This window comes from Bufo bufo, chromosome 2, assembly GCF_905171765.1.
Source record: "Bufo bufo chromosome 2, aBufBuf1.1, whole genome shotgun sequence".
Taxonomy (NCBI): domain Eukaryota; kingdom Metazoa; phylum Chordata; class Amphibia; order Anura; family Bufonidae; genus Bufo; species Bufo bufo.
In genome coordinates this window covers 321,197,403-321,212,984 of record NC_053390.1, presented here as the reverse complement: position 1 = coordinate 321,212,984, position 15,582 = coordinate 321,197,403, and positions in this window count along the sequence as shown.

The window sequence follows — 15,582 nt, the reverse complement described above, 5'->3', positions numbered from 1 at the left end:
AGTATCTGGAGCGAGCCATCCACCATGCACGGTCACATTTGGCGCTCGCAGGACGCCAGCACATGGCTCCACAGTGTGGGCTTTTTTTAACGTGTGAGCTGCGGACAATTGTGTTGCCATCTGCAGCCTGTGCTGTCAACGCATAAGTCGCAGTAAGCACAACACTCACCTAGGGATGACCGCCTTAAGATGGCACCTGGCCTCCCATCACCGAGTCCAGTCGGAGCAGCACCGTCAGAACCCACAAAGCCACACTTCTGGCGCTCCACCTCCTGCCTCTTCTCCTTCTCCTCTCTCCTCCCATATTTCCTCCACTCTACCTTCCACTGTGTCGTTGTCGCGTTCATATGGCAAAAGGCAGGCCTCCGTGACCCAAATGTTCGAACGTAAAAAGTTGATGACACCGGATAACCCTCTTGCCCAACGGAACTGCTAGCCTGCAAACTACTGCCATATAAACTGGTGGACTTAGAGGCCTTTAGAAAATGTGTGGCCATTGTCACACCACAATGGAAGGTCCTCTGAAGGAAATATTTCTCCCAGAAGGGCATCCCAGAGCAATATGGCCATGTTCAGATGCAAGTGAATGTATCTCTGGCTCACAGTGTCGGTTCCAGGATACATGTGACCACAAACACGGGCAGGGAAGGTAGATAACTTTTACTGCCCACTGGGTGAACCTTCTGTCGGCAGTCAAGCATGCAACCCGTGGCACCCATGTGGATTTGGTGTGACCACCACAGATTGCATACAGGCCTGCCTCTTCTTCTTCTCCTCCTCCTACTCCATCCTTCGTATCCGCCTCGGCTGACTCCTCCTTTTCCACTGCTACTGCCTCTTCCGCTGAACTCCCCCCCCAGCTCTCCAGAACCTATTCGACGTGCCAGGTGAGACGTTGCCATGCTGTGCTGCGGCTGTTGTGCCTGGAAGCCAAGAGCAACACCGGTCCTTTACTCCTTTCAGCTCTGGGGTCACAGACCGATCAGTGGCTAACCCCGCTCAATTTGACAGTTGGTAAAGTGGTGTGCGACAACGGTGCCAATCTGCTGAGTGCGCTGAAACAGGGCAAAATGACACACATGCAGTGCATGGCACACGTTCTGAACTTAGTCGTGCAGTGATTCATTGCCAAATACCCCGGGGTCCAGGACGTCTTGCGGCAGGCCAGGAAAATCTCTGGCCATTTTAGAAGATCTTACACGGCCATGGCTCGCCTTGCTGACGTTCAGCAGCAACACCAATTGCCCATCAAACGTCTGATTTGTGACTGCCCAACGTGCTGGAACTCCACCTTGTATATGCTTGATAGGCTGCAGAAACGTGCCGTTAACAACTACCTGTACTAACTGACTGTTTACCCTGGCATAAAAGACGCAGTTTAGATTCAGCCAGAGCAATACGATCCGGGTCATCATATATCTGCCCCAGGGCTACAAAAAATGAATCCACCGATCGGAGGGGCCGTGCCCCCACCGGCAGCGGAAAGGCCCAAGACTGAGCGTTATCCCTGAGCAGCGAGATGATGATCCCCACCCTCTGCTCCTCATCACCAGAGGAATGGGGAAGTAGGCGAAAATGGAGTTTGCAAGCCTCTCTAAAGCGAACAAAATTCTCACTACCCCCAGAGAACTTATCCGGAAGCGAGATCTTAGGCTCGGAACAAACTCCATGAACGCAAGCAGAACCGGTCACCTGAAACTGAGACACAGTTTTACAGAGATCTGCTACCTCCAGTGAAAGACCCTGCATGCGGTCAATCAAGGCTAAAACCGGATCCATGCTTAAGACGGTAATGGCGGTTTATAATGTCACGGATGATGTTGCAGATAGCTGGAAGTTATGGATAAACATCCGACTGGCTTGATCCCAAACTAAGGAGCATAAAGGTGACCCCTGTAAAACCCTAAGAGCTCTCCCTGACTGCTAAGCCCATACAAAGGTCTCAGAGGTAGACTATTGCATGCCCTCGTACCTAGACTGTGTGACACCTGAAAACCCTATAATAGTGAGGGGACACTACCACCGGCTCCCTGCACTTAATACAAAGGGAGTCAGGGTCACCTAGAATCCAGCCAGCAAGAAAACACAATACATGAAAGGACTTATCTGAACAGACAGGAACAAAAGCCTCCAGCAGTGAACACCAATCCAGGAAGTAGTATAAACCGCAAAGTGAGGCAGTATGGGAGGGAATATAAAGGAAAGAGGATTAGTCTAAATAGGTGACACCTGGGAGAAGATAATGAGATGAGAAAGTGAAACCAAAACAAAGAACATCATGCAAGAGGTAGAGAAGGACGTCTGTCAGACCTTCTCAGAGAGCTGGCGGTGACAACAGCACCTCCAAGGCGTAATACGTAAGCTCAGGCCATATGCCCAATTTGTAGACCCAGAAGTTGAATGGGGCAGACCCATCAGTCAGTACGTGTAGGCGTGTATATGAAATTAAATGTGATCAAGCGGAAATGTGGGAGAAGTTATCAAAGTGGAAGGATCGAAAGAAAGGAGGAGGCGCACGGAAAGTGCCCACTCCCGACTAGGGGAGGTAGTGACGATAAATAACAATACAGGACTCTTAAGATGCCCTGTTATTGAAGTGATTAATAAAAAATTATAGGTAATGTCACTGGGGTATTTTGGATTTGGAAACGTTAGACAGGAGAGGCCATGCTGTCGCTTTGTTAAATCTAGATAACTTCTGCCTGATCACACGTCCCCGTGACGTCCACGATCCAATCAACTTTTGATGTTCTTTTCTGCGCCTACCATGTTGATCATGGTTAGCGGCGAATCAGGGTTCCACACCGGAAAGGGAGCATGAGAAAGGGAGACCACATCCAAGGGAGGTCAATGGTTGCAATGTGATCAAGCTGAAATGTGGGAAAAAATTATTAAAGCAGAAGGATCGAATAAAAGGGCCAATTAAAGACGAATTTTAGAAATGTAAGTCCCTGTCACCTATGCAGAGCAGGGGTTTTTTATCGCCAGAAATGGGTTAATGTCACCCACCAATGGAACAGATGATTTTGAAAAATTCCGTTTCTGGTCACCTATGCAGAGCAAGGGTTTATTCATGGCAAAAATAATAAAAAATGTCACCCAAGAATGTAACAGAAAAATTAGTGAAATTTATTAACCTGTCAACTAGCTAGAGCAGGGGTACATCACAGCTGAAAATTGGTGAATTTTACCCGAAAATGTAACAGACAAATTAGTGAAATGACATAAAATAAAATACGTACAAATTAAAAAAGATAATCTTGATGTATGAGGTGGAGGTCCATATGGAGTAGGAGGTTGAGGAGGCGATGGACGTAGCAGTGTAGGTGGAAGCGGCGGTGGAGGAGGACGATGTAGCCAACACTGGTTTTTGGTTTTAATTTTAAATTCAATTTTTAAATTAGGGTACACCCCAAAAGAGTGGGAAGTATCAAAAATGCAACAATGAGCAATTGCGCTGTAGTATAGCAATGGCTGGGAAAGGCCGGTATACATGTTTATTCTGCACAAGGTACGGACAAGTCCCGTGGGATCCATGCCTGGTTCATTTTAATGAACGTGAGCTTGTCCACATTGGCTGTGGACAGGCAGCTGCTCTTATATGTGATAAGGCCCCCTGCCGTGCTAAACACACGTTCAGATAATACACTGGCCGCAGTGCAGGGCAGCACCTCCAAGGTGCAAAGGGCAAGCTCAGGCCATGTGCCCAATTTGGAGACCCAGAAGTTGAAGGGGGCAGACCCATCATTCAGTACGTGTAGGCGTGTGCACACATACTGCTCCACCATGTTGCTGAAATGCTGCCTCCTGCTAAGACGTTCCATATCAGCTGGTGGTGCTGGTTGTTGTGGCTTGCTGACCAAGCTTTTCCACATTTCGGCCATGCTAACCCTGCCTTCTGAGGTGCTGGTGGTGCCCCAGCTACGTTGGCAACCTCTTCCTCGTCCTCTGCCTTCGCCTTGTGCCTCCACTGTGCCCCCGCTGTCAGGTGGGAATGCAACCAGCAGCGTGTCTACCAGCGTGCGCTTGTACTTATGATCTTATGATCAAGCTACGGAATTAAGGACGGTACATTGTCCTTGTAACGGGGATCCAGCAGCGTGGCCACCCAGTAATCAGCACAAGTTAGAATGTGGGCAACTCGGCGGTCATTGCGGAGACATCGCTCATGTGTGCCAGGCTGCCCAGAGGCAACGACAAGCTGTCCTCTGTGGGAGGTGTATTGTCTGTGTCATCTGTATCCCCCCAGCCACGCACCAGTGATGGCCATGAGCTAGTTTGGGTGCTACCCTGCTGTGAACACGGTTCCTCCTCCTTTATCTCCTCATCATCCTCCAGAACTGTGCCCTGGCTGGACAATTGCGTACCTGGCGTTTGTGGGTGCAGGAACCATCCTCGGATTCACTATGAATGATCCCTCCTCCTCCTGTGCCACATCCTCTTCCATCATCGCCAGCAGTGTTTTTTCAAGGAGGCATAGAAGTGGGATAGTAAAGCTGAGAACGGCGTTATCGGCACTGGCCATGTTGGTAGAGTTCTCGAAACAGCGCAACAAGGAACACAGGTCTCGCATGGAGGCCCTGTCATTGGTGGTGAATTGGTGCTGTTAAGCAGAGCGACTCAACTGTGCGTGCTGCAGCTGAAACTCTACTATCGCGTGCTGCTGCTCGCACAGTCTGGCCAGCATGTGCAAAGTGGAGTTCCACCTTGTGGGCACGTCGCATATTAGGCGGTGAGCGGGAAGGCCGAAGTTATGCTGCAGCAATGACAGGCGAGCAGCAGCAGGGTGAGAACGCCAAAAGCGCACACAGATGGCCCGCACTTTCTGCAGCAGCTCTGACATATCAGGGTAATTTTTAAGGAACCTCTGCACCACCAAATTCAGCACATGCGCCAGGCAAGGGATGTGCGTCAAACCTGCTAGTCCCAGAGCTGCTACGAGATTTCGCCCATTATCGCACACCACCAGGCCAGGCTCACTGGCACCAACCACTCATCGGTCTGTTTTTCCATGCCCGTCCACAGCTCTTGCGGAGTGTGGGGTTTGTCCTGCAAACAGATACGTTTTAAAACTGCCTGCTGTCGTTTACACCTGGCGGTGCTAAAGTTGGTGAAGGTGTTACGCTGACCGCATGAGGAGGCGGTAGAGGATGAGGAAGCGGAGTAGGAGGAGGAAGCAACAGGAGGCAAAACTGAAGCGCCCTGCAATCCTCAGTGGTGGAAGGACATGCGCCAAACTGCTATCCGCCTCAGGCCCAGCCTCCACTGCATTTAACCAGTGTGCTGTTAGGGAGAAATAACGTCCCTGACCGTGCTTACTGGTCCACGTATCCGTAGTTAGGTGGACCTTGCCACAGATGGCATTGCACAGTGCACACCTGATTTTGTCCCCTACTTGGTTGTGCAGGTAAGGGATGGCTCGCCTGGAAAAGTAGTGGTGGCTGGGCACGACGTACTGTGGGACAGCCACCGCCATAAGGCCAGTAATTTTGAAATGCTGGCATTCAGGGTTAGGGATCGTGGGTGGGAAAGGGGGTACTTCCTTTTCCGCTCCAGTGTTTGGCAGATGGAGAGCTAAATGCTTCCGTGGGACATTGTGGAGATGCTTGGTGACCCAGGTGGTGGTGTTGCTGGCAGATCCTCTGTTTGCGGGGTGGCAGGTGCCACTGTCACTCCAGAGGTGGATGAAGAGGCCGAGACTGCAGCAGAAGTAGAAGCAGGAGGAGCCAGAGACCTTTCTTGGTTTTTGAGGTGTCTACTCCACTGCAGCTCGTGCTTTGCACTTAGATGCCTGGTCATGCAGGTTGTGCTCAGGTTGAGAACGTTTATGCCTTGCTTCAGGCTCTGATTGCACAGCGTGCAAACCACTTGTGTCTTGTCGTCAGCAAATTGTCTGAAGAACTGCCACGCCAGGGATCTCCTTGGAGCTGGCTTTGGTGTGCTCAGTCCCTTGCTGCGTTGGGCAGTAGAAGCCGTACTGTCTAGGGGACGTCAGCTCCGCTTTTGCACCCTGCTCCCTCTTCTGCTGTGTTGGTGGATCTGTGCGACCACCGCCTCTTCCTCCGTACTTCACAGGTCACTCGCATGACCTTGATTCCATGTGGGGTCGAAGACCTCTTCGTCCTCCACATCATCTTCCACCCAGTCTTCACCCCTGCCCTCCTTGTCAGTCTGCACACTGCAGAAAGCCACAGCAGTTGGCACATGTGTTTCATCATCATCCAAGACATGCTGCAATGGTCCTCCCATGTACTCATCTTGAAACATAAGCGGTTGGGCATCGGTCTCTTCTACTTTTGGGGCAGAGCTATGTTGATGGCCCTGGGAAACCCTGCTAGTAGAATCATCAAAATGCAGAAGAGACTGCTGAATCACTTGGGGCTCAGACTGCTTGGCTGATTTGCAAGGAGGGGAGGTGAAGGACTGATGGACATGGGCTGCAGGTGCCAACTCTGATCTTTCAGCAGGAGACTGGATGGGAGACAATGTGAAGAAACTGGCGGCACTGTCAGCAACCCAATCTACTATCGCCTGTACTTGTTCTGGCCTCACCATTCGTAGAGCCGCATTAGGCCTGACCAAATAACGCTGAAGGTTCTGATGCCTACTCGCACCTGAGGAAGGTGTTTCACTTGTGTGTGTAGCTGGCACAGATCGACCACGTCCTCTCCCTGCAACAGGAGCTCCACCAGCAGCACCACGACCTGGGCCACGTCCCTTATTTGACGCTCTCCTCATATTTCTGAAATTTAGGATCTTGCCCTAAATGGGTGTTTAATTAATAGCAGAATAGAACGACTGTATATAAATGTTGGATCTCACACGTACAAATGCAGACTAGTCCGCATTTAAAGTTTTTTGCCCAAAATGGGTGTTTGTTTAATAACTGAATAGAACCACATTATGTAAAGGGTGCATCTCACACGTCCTGATACAGACTAGGCCGCAATTAAAGTTTGTTGACCAAAATGGCTGTTTTTCAAATATCTGAATAGAACCACAGTATCTACAGGGTGTATCTCACACGTACTGATCCAGACTAGGCTGGAATTTAAGTTTTGTGCACAAAATAGCTGTATTAAAAATAACTGAATATACTTACAGTATCTAAAGTGACATATGCAGCAAAGGCTGCAAAATAAACTTTTTTTTACCAAAACGGGTGTTTGTTTAATAACTGAATATGACAGCAGTATACAACCCTTGAATTTCACATGTGCTGATGCTGCAATTGCAGAAAAATTTTGTATTTTTGCCTAAAAAGGGTGTTTTATTAATAGAAGAATTTAACTACACTATCTAAAGGGTGTATCTCACACGTACTGATACAGACTAGGCTGCAATTAAAGTTTTGTGCACAAAATAGCTGTTTTTCAAATAACTAAATATATCCACAGTATCTAAAGTGTGTATCTCACAATGACATATGCAGCAAAGGCTGCAAAATAAACTTTTTTGCCCAAAACAGGTGTTTGTTTAATAACTGAATATGACAGCAGTATATAACCCTTGAATTTCACACGTGCTGATGCTGCAAGGGCTGTAAAATTGTGTAAAAAAATGTGTGTTTTTAAAAACCCAGAAACTTATGGCTGTATTTCTAGCTTAAATTGCACACTGACTAATCTAGATGTTGGATATTGCCCAAATTTTTTTTTATTTTTTTACTAACAGAATATGAAAGCTGTATATAACGTTTGAATTTCACACGTCCAGATGCATCTAGGGAAGTAAAATAGTGTATTTTGCACAAAAAGGGAGTTTTAAAAAAAAAAAATTATGGCTATATTTCTAGATTAAATTGCATACTGACTAATCCAGATGTTGTATATTGCCAAAAAAGTGTGTTTTTTTTAGTAACAGAATATGAAAGCTGTATATTACGCTTGAATTTCACACGTGCAGATCTGTAAAATACACTGCTCAAAAAAATAAAGGGAACACTTAAACAACACAATGTAACTCCAAGTCAATCACACTTCTGTGAAATCAAACTGTCCACTTAGGACGCAACACGCAGTGACAATCAATTTTACATGCTGTTGTGCAAATGGGATAGACAACAGGTGGAAATTATAGGCAATTAGCAAGACACCCCCAATAAAGGAGTGGTTCTGCAGGTGGTGACCACAGACCATTTCTCAGTTCCAATGCTTCCTGGCTGATGTTTTGGTCACTTTTGAATGCTGGCAGTGCTTTCACTCTAGTGGTAGCATGAGACGGAGTCTACAACCCACACAAGTGGCTCAGGTAGTGCAGCTTATCCAGGATGGCACATCATTGCGAGCTGTGGCAAGAAGGTTTGCTGTGTCTGTCAGCATAGTGTCCAGAGCATGGAGGCACTACCAGGAGACAGGCCAGTACATCAGGAGACATGGAGGAGGCCGTAGGAGGGCAACAACCCAGCAGCAGGACCGCTACCTCCTCCTTTGTGCAAGGAGGAACAGGAGGAGCACTGCCAGAGCCCTGCAAAATGACCTCCAGCAGGCCACAAATATGCATGTGTCTGCTCAAACGGTAAGAAACAGACTCCATGAGGGTGATATGAGGGCCCAACGTCCACAGGTGGGGGTTGAGCTTACAGCCCAACACCGTGCAGGACGTTTGGCATTTTCCAGAGAACCCCAAGATTGGCAAATTCGCCACTGGCGCCCTGTGCTCTTCACAGATGAAAGCAGGTTCACACTGAGCACATGTGACAGACGTGACAGAGTCTTGAGACGCCGTGGAGAACGTTCTGCTGCCTGCAACATCCTCCAGCATGACCGGTTTGGCATTGGGTCAGTAATGGTGTGTGGTGGCATTTCTTTGGAGGGCCGCACAGCCCTCCATGTGCTCGCCAGAGGTAGCCTGACTGCCATTAGGTACCGAGATGAGATCCTCAGACCCCTTGTGAGACCATATGCTGGTGCGGTTGGCCCTGGGTTCCTCCTAATGCAAGACAATGCTAGACCTCATGTGGCTGGAGTGTGTCAGCAGTTCCTGCAAGACGAAGGCATTGATGCTATGGACTGGCCCGCCCATTCCCCAGACCTGAATCCAATTGAGCACATCTGGGACATCATGTCTCGCTCTATCCACCAACGTCACGTTGCACCACACACTGTCCAGGAGTTGGCAGATGCTTTAGTCCAGGTCTGGGAGGAGATCCCTCAGGAGACCGTCCGCCACCTCATCAGGAGCATGCACAGGCGTTGTAGGGAGGTCATACAGGCACGTGGAGGCCACACACACTACTGAGCCTCATTTTGACTTGTTTTAAGGACATTACATCAAAGTTGGATCAGCCTGTAGTGTGTTTTACCACTTTAATTTTGAGGGTGACTCCAAATCCAGACCTCCATGGGTTGAAAAATTTGATTTCCATTTTTTTATTTTTGTGTGATTTTGTTGTCAGCACATTCAACTATGTAAAGAACAAAGTATTTCAGAAGAATATTTAATTAATTCAGATCTAGGATGTGTTATTTTTGTGTTCCCTTTATTTTTTTGAGCAGTGTAGTTGATTTTTCAAAAAAGGGTGTTCGTAAAAACCCAGAAAATTATGGCTGTATTTCTAGCTTAAATTGCACACTGACTAATCCAGATGTTGGATATTGCCAAAAAAGTGTGTTTTTTTACTAACAGAATATGAAAGCTGTGTATAACCCTTGAATTTCACACGTGCTGATGCTGCAAGGGCTGTAAAATTGTGTATTTTGCCAAAAAAGGGTGTTTTTAAAAACCTAGAAAATTATGGCTGTATTTCTAGCTTAAATTGCACACTGACTAATCCAGATGTTGGACATAGTAAAAATACACACTTTTTTTTGGCAAACAGAATATGAAAGCTGTATATAACCCTTGAATTTCAAACGTGCTGCAAGGGCTGTAAAATTGTGTATTTTACCAAAAAAAGGGTGTTTTTAAAAAACAAGAAAATGTATTTCTAACTTAAATTGCACACTGACTAATCCTGCAAATGCACCAGATGTTGTATATTGCCAAAAAAAGATGTTTTTTTTTAAAAACCAGATTATTAGTGCAGTATTTCAAGCTTGGATTTGAATGTCACAAAAGCTCAGATGCAGTGCTGGTGCACTGAGCTTGCATAAAATGGCCGCCGCCGCCACCCACCTAGCTAACAGATAAAAGTTCTTTTTTTCGGTCACTGGCAGGGTAAAAAGATTGTGCACTGCACCCACAGAACAAAATTTATGTAGATCGCTAAGTTAGATTCGAGTTCTGATCACAGATTCTGTCCTATTCTCTCCCTGAAATCACCAGCAGCATCCTCTCCCTACACTAGTAACAGCAGAGTGACGTGCAGCGCTATGTGACTCAAGCTTATATAGAGGCTGGGTCACATGCTGCACTGGCAAATCACAGCCATGCCATTAGTAGGCATGGCTGTGATGGCTTCTAAGGTCAGACAGTTAAACGCTTGTTGATTGGCTGCTCTGCAGCCTTTCAAAAAGCGCTAAGAAATCGCCGAACACCAAACCCAAACTTTTACTGAAATGTTCGGGTTCGGGTCCGGGGTCCAAAAATCCTAAAGTTCGGTACGAACAGTTCGGGTTCGCTCAACCCTACCTCCAACGTGAAATGAAAATATATATATTTTTTTGTACTGAAATAGACCACTAAACGCTTTTAAGACATATAACTGCCAACTTGAACTGAGAATATTTTTTTCTTTTTGCACTGAAATAGGCCACTAAACACTTTCAACACAAATAACTGCTGAGTGTGAACTAAGAATATTTTGTTGTTTTTGTACTTAAATACAAAATAACACATGACCGCAGCATTGACTGACTGCTACCGCCGCTGCTTCCGTGAACCCCTACACCACTGCTTTCCGGGCAGATAGGCTGCTGCGAAGCAGGTGGTCTACCCCAGGCACATTTGGCTCCCGACCTCCCACTGCTGCCACCCTGCTGACTCCCAGCCATCCTTTCAACACATATAACCGCCGACATAAACTAGGAATATATTTTTCTTTTTGCACTAAAAAAGGCCATTAAATGTTTTTGCCACAAATAACTGCACAAATGAAGTGCGTTTATTTTTTTCTTTCTATAATGAAATAGGCCACCAATTGCTTTTGCTACAAATAGGTGCATTAGTAAAGAGCGCATATTTTTTTCTTTCTGTATGCTTTCAACACATATAACTGCAGAAGTGAATTGAGAATATATTTTTCTTTTTGTACTGAAATAGGCCAGTAAACGCTTTAAGCAGAAATAAATACACCAGTGAAGTGCATATATATTTTTCTTTATGTACTGAAAAAGGCAACTACATACTTTTGCCACAAATAACTGCACCAGTCAAGTGCGTATATTTTTTTCTTTCTAAAATGAAATAGGCCACTAAATGCTTTTACCACAAATAAGTGCACCAGTGAAGTGTGGATATTTTTTTTCTTTCTATAATGAAATAGGCCACTAAATGTATTTGTCACAAATAAATGCACTAGTAAAGTGCGTATATTTTTTTCTTTCAGTACGCTTTCAACACATAACTGCAGAAGTGAACTGAGAATATATTTTTCTTTTTGTACTGAAATAGGCCAGTAAATGCTTTCAGCAGAAATAAATACACCAGTAAAGTGCATATATATTTTTCTTTTTGTACTGAAATAGGCCAGTAAACGCTTTAAGCAGATATAAATGCACCAGTGAAGTGCGTATATATTTTTCTTTCTATAATAAAATAGGCCACTAAGTGCTTTTGTCACAAATAAGGGCACTAGTAAAGTGCGTATATTTTTTTCTTTCTGTACTCTTTCAACACATAACTACAGATGTGAACTGAGAATATTATTTTTTTGTACAAATATAGGCCAGTAAATGCTTTCAGCAGATATAAATGCACCAGTGAAGTGCGTATATATTTTTCTTTCTATAATAAAATAGGCCACTAAGTGCTTTTGTCACAAATAAGGGCACTAGTAAAGTGCGTATATTTTTTTCTTTCTGTAGACTTTCATCACATAACTATAGATGTGAACTGAGAATATATTTTTCTTTTTGTACATAAATAGGCCAGTAAACGCTTTTAGCAGAAATAAATGCAGCAGTGAAGTGTGTGTATATATATTTCTTTCTATAATTAAATAGGCCACTAAACGCTTTTGCCACAAATAAGTGCACCAGTGAAGTGCGTATATTTTTTTCTTTCTATAATTAAATAGGCCACTAAATGCTTTTGTCACAAATAAGTGCACTAGTAAAGTGCATATATTTTTTTTTCTTTCTGTACGCTTTCAACATATACAGTAACTACAGAAGTCAACTGAGAATATATTTTTCTTTTTGTACTGAAATAGGCCAGTAAACGCTTTCAGCAGAAATAAATGCACCAGTGAAGTGCATATATATTTTCATTTCTGTACTGAAATAGGCCACTAAATGCTTTTACCACAAATAACTGCACCAGTGTAGTGCATGTATATTTTTTTCTTTCTATAATGAAATAGGCCACTAAACGCTTTTGCCACCAATAAGTGCACCAGTGAAGTGCGTATATTTTTTTCTTTCTGTACTGAAATAGGCCACTAAATGCTTTTGCCAAAAATAAGTGCACCAGTGTAGTGCGTATATTTTTTTCTTTCTATAGTGAAATAGGCCACTAAACGCTTTTGCCACAAATAAGTGCACCAGTGAAGTGCGTATATTTTTTTCTTTCTATAATTAAATAGGCCACTAAATGCTTTTGTCACAAATAAGTGCACTAGTTAAGTGCATATATATATTTTTCTTTCTGTATGCTTTCAACACATACAGTAACTGCAGAAGTCAACTGAGAATATTTTTCTTTTTGTATTGAAATAGGAGAGTAAACACTTTCAGCAGAAATAAATGCACCAGTAAAGTGCGTATATTTTTCTCTTTTTGTACTGAAATAGGCCAGGATATGCTTTTAGCAGATATAAATGCACCAGTGAAGTGCGTATATATTTTTCTTTCTATTATGAAATAGACCACTAAATGCTTTTGTCACAAATAAGTGCTTTAGTAAAGTGCGTATATTTTTCTTTCTGTACGCTTTCAACACAAAACTGCAGACGTGAACTGAGAATATATATATATTTTTTGTACTGAAATAGGCCCGTAAACGCTTTAAGCAGAAATAAATGCACCAGTAAAGTGCGTATATATTTTTCTTTCTATAATAAAATAGGCCACTAAACGCTTTTGCCACAGATAAGTGCACAAGTGAAGTGCGTATTTTTTTCTTTCTGTACGCTTTCAACACATAACTGCACAAGTGAACTGAGAATATATTTTTCTTTTTGTACTGAAATAGGCCAGTAAACGCTTTCAGCAGAAATAAATGCACCAGTCAAGTGCGTATATATTTTCTTTTTGTACTGAAATAGGCCAGTAAATGCTTTTAGCTGAAATAAATGCACCAGTCAAGTGCGTATATATTTTTATTTCTATAATGAAATAGGCCACAAAACTCTTTTGTCACATATAAAAGTGCACCAAAGAAGTGTGTATATATTTTAGTTTTTATAATGAAATAGGCCACTAAATGCATTTGTCACAAATAAGTGCACTAGTATAGTGCGTATATTTTTTTTCTTTCAGTATGCTTTCAGCACATAACTGCAGAAGTGAACTGAGAATTTATTATTCTTTTTATACTGAAATAGACCAGTAAACGCTTTGAGCAGAAAAAAAATGCAGCAGTAAAATGCGTATATATTTTTCTTTTTGTACTGAAATAGGACAGTAAAAGCATTTAGCAGATATTAATGCAGCAGTGAAGTGCGTATAAATTTAAATTTCTTTATTGAAATAGGCCACTAAATTCTTTTGCCACAAATAACTGCTCCAGTGAAGTGCATATATTTTTTTATTTCTTATTTCTCCACCAATAAGTGAAGCAGTAAAGTGCATATATTTTTTGCATTCTGTACTGAAATAGGCCAATAGAAGATTTTGCCACAAATAGGTGCACCAGTAAAGTGTGTATATATTTTTTTATTTCTATAAGGAAATAGGCCCATAAATGCTTTTGCCAAAAATAAGTGAACCAGTGAAGTGCGTATTTTTTTCTTTCTATATTCTTTCAACACATACAACTGCAGAAGTCAACTGAGAATTTTTTTCTTTTTGTAAAAATACAGCCACAAATGGGATATCTTTAAAAACATCCTAAAATCTCATTGTGAGAGGTACATACCGTATGGGAATAAAAGGTTAAGGAACAAAAAGAAACCAATGTGGATAAACAGAACTGTAAAGAAAGCAATAAATGACAAAAAGAAAGCATATACAACACTAAAACAGGAGGGTAGCACGGAAGCACTGAAAAACTATAAGGAAAAAAACAGAACATGTAAAACACAAATAAAAGCGGCCAAACTAGAGACCGAGAGATTAGTTGGCAAAGAGAGTAAAACTAACCCTAAAATGTTCTTCAATTATATAAATATTAAAAAGTATAAATCTGAAGGTGTCGACCCTTTAAAGAGTAATGAGGGGGGATTCGCAGAGAGCGACGAGGAGAAAGCAAAGCTGTTAAATATTTTTTTCTCCAGTGTATTCACTGAGGAATATAAACTGTCAGATAAAATGCTGAATGTTGAAATAAATTTGCCATTAAAAGTGTCCTGTCTGACCCAGGAAGAAGTACTACAGCGACTTAAAAAGATCAAAATAGACAAATCGCCAGGACCGGATGGCATACACCCCCGTATCCTAAGGGAATTAAGTAATGTCATAGCCAGACCCTTATTTCTGATATTTGCGGACTCTATACTGACAGGGAATGTCCCACAGGATTGGCGCATGGCAAATGTGGTGCCAATATTCAAAAAGGGTCCAAAAACAGAGCCTGGAAACTATAGGCAGGTAAGTTTAACATCTGTTATGGGTAAACTGTTTGAAGGTTTTCTGAGAGATGCTATCTTAGAGCATCTTAACGGAAATAAGCAAATAACGCCATATCAGCATGGCTTCATGAGGGATCGGTCATGTCTAATTTAATCAGTTTCTATGAGGAGGTAAGTTCTAGACTTGACAGCGGCGAATAAATGGATGTCGTATATCTGGACTTCTCCAAAGCATTTGACACTGTACCACATAAAAGGTTAGTATATAAAATGATAATGCTTGGACTGGGAGAAAACGTCTGTAAGTGGGTAAGTAACTGGCTCAATGATAGAAAATAGAGGGTGGTTATTAACGGTACATACTCAGATTGGGTCACTGTCACTAGTGGAGTACCTCAGGGGTCAGTATTGGGCCCTATTCTCTTCAATATATTTATTAATGATCTTGTAGAAGGCTTGCATAGTAAAATATCAATTTTCGCAGATGACACTAAACTGTGTAAAGTAATTAACACTGAAGAGGACAGTATACTACTACAGAGGGATCTGGATAGATTGGAGGCTTGGGCAGATAATTGGCAGATGAGGTTTAACACTGACAAATGTAAAGTTATGCACATGGGAAGGAATAATGCAAGTCACCCGTACATACTAAATGGTAAAACACTCGGTAACACTGACATGGAAAAGGATCTAGGAATTTTAATAAACAGCAAACTAAGCTGCAAAAAACAGTGTCAGGCAGCTGCTGC